Source organism: Chiloscyllium plagiosum, chromosome 21, assembly GCF_004010195.1.
Source record: "Chiloscyllium plagiosum isolate BGI_BamShark_2017 chromosome 21, ASM401019v2, whole genome shotgun sequence".
Classification (NCBI taxonomy): domain Eukaryota; kingdom Metazoa; phylum Chordata; class Chondrichthyes; order Orectolobiformes; family Hemiscylliidae; genus Chiloscyllium; species Chiloscyllium plagiosum.
Genome location: NC_057730.1, coordinates 25,874,721 through 25,880,866, shown reverse-complemented (window position 1 = coordinate 25,880,866; position 6,146 = coordinate 25,874,721). Strand labels below are relative to the sequence as shown.

Sequence of the window (6,146 nt, the reverse complement as noted above, 5' to 3'; positions counted from 1 at the left end):
CGCTGTACACAAAGCAACCTGGCAGTGACATTACAATCTTTAGTCGTAAAATGCCGAAGTCCCTTGAGTTTGGAAATATGGTGAGGCTGATGTTTTGCCGATGATATGTTTGTGGATAGAGAATGCAGGCAGTTGCTGCCCATGGCGTTTGCCCCATGATATTGGGGAATGATAGCCAACACAGGGGCCCAGACAGCATTCCAGTGAACTGCAATCATCAAGTAACTACTCTTTAAATTCAGGAATTAGTAACAGTAATCTACATAGCAATAAGGTGAGATTAGCTAATCGTGAGAAGCACACTTATGGAAGTAAATCCTCACGGTTTACTAGTGAGATTCGCATATTGCATTGGAACCTTAAGGGGAAAATCAAACTTTTGTCTCTCAACTTCAAGAGTCTATTTTTTTGAAATTCAAGCCACATTTTCCCAACTTTCTTGCCTTTGCCCATGTCATTTAGAGACTGGGAAAATTCCGCTCTAAATATTTCTAATTCAATGAATGTTTCTTACCTGGTGCATTTTAGGAAGTTATAGCTTTTAGGAAAAACATTAACAAGGTCTTTCTTTTTCAAAAGGGAAAGGTTCAGGATAGACTAAATCAGATCTTTTAAAACTACAAAGGGTGTTCATAAAGGTGGAGAAAATATGTTTCTATTTCAGTATAGTCCAAAAAAGTTAAAAGAAAAACAACATCTGTACCTTTCACCCAGCTCTTATTTTCCATTCAACACTGAATTCTGACTTAAAACTCTTTTTTTCTGCTGAAAGTCATTACTGTCAGCCTATGGTGTGCTCTTTGCTTGTCAATCCAATTTCTCCCACTCTTCTTACAGTTTCAACAGGCCACATGATTGCAATTTTGGAGAAGATTTGTAGCTCAGGTTATAGAGTCATAGAGATGTACAGCACAGAAACAGACCCTTCGGTCCAACTCATCCATGCCGACCAGATATCCCAACCTAATCTAGTCCCACTTGCCAGCACTCAGCCCATATCCCTTCAAACCCTTCCTATTCATAAACCCATCCAGATGCCTTTTAAATATTGCAATTGTACCAGCCTTCACTGCTTCCTCTGGCAGTTCATTCCATACACGTACCACCATCTATGTGTGGTTGTGGATCAAGTTGTAAGTTTGCTCACTGAGCTGGTAGATTTGTTCTCAGACACCAGTTCGACTGGGACATACATCCATCCTGGCTAAACGGTGGCATGGGAATTCCTAGAGACCTGGCATTCAAACCGGAACTCCATTAACAAACATATTAATTTGGACTCCATTTACCAACCATTCAGAAAAAGAACCGGGAGTGATATCACCCATCACAACAGACCAAGACACATAAGTAGAAAGCGAGACAGAACACCAGTGCTTCATCGGAGGCTCACTGATGACGTTACCTAGCCTGGTGACGAAACATCAGAGAGTAAATCTACCAGCTCAGTGAGCAAACTTACAACTAGGTCACATGATGTTAGAGCTGCTCCTCACACCCAAATTCCTGTACTGTGTCTAGCTACATTATTTCCATTGGTTTGTGTTTATTTCATTTCAGTATAGTTAGTTTGCTCTGAAACCATTTAGCACCTTTCTTCTACTTCTCTTTCACAGAACTCTAACCTCTTCTTCCACCTCACCAAGACAGAAAGTTGGTCGACTAAAGCAGGAGAGCTTACACAACACAACTTGTCCTGCAACCATGCAATACATACAAGACATATGCAGTCTCCTTCTGTATTGAAACATATTCCAGAGAAATAATGTTTTGAAATAGCACAATTTATTACAACTTCTGCTTACGATAGCAATAGGATAAAGGCTAAGTGTGTTAGGCTCCTTAACTTATCGAACATACATTGATGTAATTATGATTTATAGTTGTGAAGTATTACGTTCTAGTGAGAATGTTCCCTATCATTTTGCATCAATCATCTAACAGCAAAACTTTTATAATCTACTCAAAACAGAAGAAACAATGAATAATTTTGATGTAATATTTAATAGATTGAATAAGATTTCTTACAGTGTTGTGAACAGTAAATTTATGTATCCTAATTGTTTTAAAAAATAAATCCACACAAGAATTCAGATGTTTTGTTTCTTGCTTTACAAAATGTAATAATTCTATTTAAAAAATTTGAATGCAACTGCCACATTTCATAAATCAAATCAATACAGAAGTCCAGAAATCAACTGGTGGTTCAATATGAGAAATGCTGTTAATTTCTAGTGAGACAACAAATAATAAAAATTCCACAAAGCAAAATACAACTGATGCTACATTAATCGGAATCTCTAATATAGTGTTGATATATTTAACTGAAATTCTGAACATATTTGATCTTCATTTCAAACTATGGTTCTATTTCTTGCACAGCTTGGTGTCATATTTGATAATCAATGAATACTGGTTCTCAACAACATATCAGAATTCTAAGTGTATTAAGTCAAGACTGCTGCCCAGATAACAGGATGCCACTACATAATATACTTAACATTTACTATACATCTAAAGTGCAATTACCGTTTAAAAGTCTTACACTGATTGTCATTGATGCCAAAATTATTTTAAAAACCTGCGAAAACAGTGTAGGCATTTTTAAATAGCAAAACAGAATCATGGAATGAAGTTAAAAATGTTTAAACAGCTAGATCACTGAAGCCGAAAAAAAATCTGAAGTTCGTGTAGATTGACATATCACGTAGGAACACTTTTTTTTTAACAGTAGTTCTAATAGCTCATAATGATCTGTATTCCCATCTGTGACCTGCAACGCCATACACATTAGACCATTACAGTAATCATCAGGCATATAGAAAAACCAGATAAAAACATAGTAATATTTACACATTTGATTGTTACAGTGTGGCATATAGAGAAAGCCAAACAACTTCAGTCATAATTTATGCACTGCAAAGCAAATAAAAATTTAAATTCACTTCTAGAAAGGAAAATTAAATCTAAACTCAAACTTGTTTTCTGAAACAGGGTTCAAGACAAATTTAGGTAGAAAATGTTCTGAATTTTGAAACATGTCTTTTCCTGATCTTGCAGGCTAAAATTTCCAATTCCAGATCAGAATGTAGTATGATACAACAAAATAATGAATAGCAGAACAAACAAGTATGGCAAATGGTAAAAATCATCTATCTTGGACTTTTATTACTCCCTTTATTTGAATCACTGAACACCTTGTGGCATTCCCACAAGGTGAGTCTTTCATGTGACTGAAAAGATGGCTGAACTGTCTGAGTATTTTGCCCCCATGTGGAAACAAGGTGAATCAAATACAATTCTGTTAAATAAAGTACATGCATATATAAACAGTTTACTACTATATATTGCAACTCAAAGCAGAATTTCTTTAAAACCAAAACATTGCTCAATCACAGAAGTAGGTTTTGTTTCACATCGTTACAAAATCAAACTTAATTAGATGAATAAAAATAGGTAAAGGTGACAAAATTAAGAATGTGCATAAACCAGTTCAACACTTTAAAACTCGAATACAATAAAATCCAAATACAGAATCTTTGCCATACACACAAGGTGTATAAAAAACTGAAATATCCAAACAAAATCTAAAGAAACTATGAAAATCAACAAATAGAATTTACATATAATTACAAGACAGACATACAGTGGTTTTCTAGATAGCAGCAAATTACAGAGTGTAAAAGTAATTAAAAGACATTAATGGAACAGATGAATCTTAACACAGTGCACTTGTTCCATTAACATATACGTAACACTGTATTATAATACATTCCATATAGAATTCAAATTGCATCAGTGAGGGAGTGCCTCCAAGCATCTTAAAATACAGCATCCCCTTCTCCCTGCTTGGCATATAGACATCCAGAAGAAATACAAATTTAATCAGTGCAGACTGTCATTTTGTAGCTGAAAAGAAGAATATACATGCTAGTGAATTTAGAATATTAAACAGGAAAACACAACAGTATTTTTTTCCAACTATACTTTCAGAATTTTATAGCAGTTCTAAATCAGACATAGTCATACTCCAGCATCTGCAGTCCTCACTTTCTCCTATACTATATTGCTCCCCACCTAAACTAGATTATGGAAAGGGGGAATTTTCCAGGATTTCTTATTAAGAAATACAAGCAGGAGAAAGCTATATGGTTCCACTAATAAATCGATTTTTAAAAATTATTTGTCTTCTGAGCATATTTTCGATAGGATATCAAGATTTGTAGATGGTACAAAAGTAATAATAGAAAAGTATAATCTAACAGACATTCCAAGAATTGACTGCTGAACACAAAGCAAAATTCTGAAATGCATTTACAATCACAATATTGTTAAATTGAAACAAAAAAAACAGGAAGAATAGGTCACTCAGCCTTAATGGGCTGTTCCACCTTTCAATATGATCACGGCTGATCAGTCAAATCAGTACCCTGTTCCTGCTTTCTCCCTATACCTTTTGATCCTTTTAACCCCAAGAACTGTACCTAACTCAACTTTGAAAATTTCACAGGGTCACCATTCTCTGGATGAAGAAATTTATCAGTTGAATCCTAAATTGCCTACCTTGTATCTTTAGACGGTGACCCCTGGTTCTTGATACAGTGCAGGAGCCATCCGTCGCATTTTGCATGCACTAACTCTCCAAATGAACAATTCATCTATTGTTATTCCTTCCCCCCACCCCCACCCACCTTCCCCTCTGAATATTCTTCTTTCTCAGGTAACAGTCTAATTGTTTTAAATACCTCGATTGAATCTGGCTCAGTGACACTCTGAGCTAGTACATTCCAGACCTTTCTCATGTGTGTGAAAATATTCTTATTTTGTTTTTGATTCATTTGCAATTACTTTAAATCTGCACCCTCTTGTTATGAATTCTTTTGAGAGTGAGAACAGTTAACTTCCTATCTACTCTGTTCAGACCTTTCTTGATTTTGAATACTTCTATCACCATTCTTATCCAAGGAAAATTCCAAAATTCTCCAACTGTTATGTGAGGTTCCTTATCCCCAGAAGTACTCCTGAATCTTTCCTGCATTCTTTACAATGCTTTCATATCTTCCTAAAATGTGGGAGTCCAGAACTGGACACAATAGAAATTCAATATAACCATTTTGCTCTTGCACTCTATGCCTGTAAATTAAGTCTACACTTAATTCTGCTTTATTAGCCACTTATTCAACCTGCCCTGTCAGCTTCAATAATTTATGCAAGTACACATCACGGTGCCCGACTCCTGTATTTTTAACTTTACTGTTATTTTGTATCATCTCATGTTCTTCATACAAAAATGAATTTCTTTGCATTGAACTTCATCTGCCACCTGCCATTTTTTGAAGGTTTCCACCAACCTTGTCACAACTGACAATGATTTCAAGGTTATTGTATCACACTTAACCAAAACACAATAATGTTTTTTTCAATTAAACTTTATAAGCCAAAATCACCTAACACACACAAGTTCAATTAAAACAGAAAAGAACAGAAAAACAAGTCAACAAATGAAATATATCAGAGATCTGGATTCCACATGAGGTTGTGAAGTGACAGTGCTTGCTGCTGGCCTCAAAGAAAGCTTCTTACAAAATTTGGCGATATTGGAGGTATGATTTCACCTATCCCAGAGCCAGTGTGAATACAATGTTAGGTCAAGGGATCCATCAACATCGGTGCCATCAGATAGAGTAAACTGCCAATTTCACTGCAGTCTTCTTCCAGACAGGGAACCAGGGACCATACACTGTACTAATTTTTTCACTTTTGATTAAGTTATTGGGACACATATGGCATGATGGAAAATATCTCAGATACACTTAGTTCAACAAGATGTAACCTCATAAGGGTATTTTCGGCAAAACTAATACTATAAAGAAATAAGTTTTCATTAGTTCATTGAATTCCACTTAGAGTCAGAGATGTACAGCATGGAAACAGACCCTTTGGTCCAACCTGTCCATGCCGACCAGACATCCCAACCTAGTCCCACTTGCCAGCACCCGGCCCATATCCCTCCAAACCCTTCCTATTCATATACTCATCCAAATGCCTCTTAAATGTTGCAATTGGACCAGCCTCCACCACATCCTCTGGCAGCTCATTCCATACACGTACCACCCTCTACGTGAAAAAGTTGCCCCTTAGGTCTC

The 6,146-nt window shown here is 36.0% G+C and overlaps 1 protein-coding gene across 2 annotated transcripts in view; it reads right to left on the bottom strand.

Moving 5' to 3' along the window:
• Nucleotides 1–1,768: 1,768 nt before the first annotated feature.
• The window catches only part of nat15 (N-acetyltransferase 15 (GCN5-related, putative)), a 20,864-nt gene continuing 16,486 nt past the window's right edge, over nt 1,769–6,146 (bottom strand). For both annotated transcript variants that reach the window (XM_043711574.1, XM_043711575.1), the window contains exon 7: nt 1,769–3,909. The gene's annotated coding sequence lies outside the window, so the exon portion shown is untranslated. The remainder of the gene's footprint in view (nt 3,910–6,146) is intronic.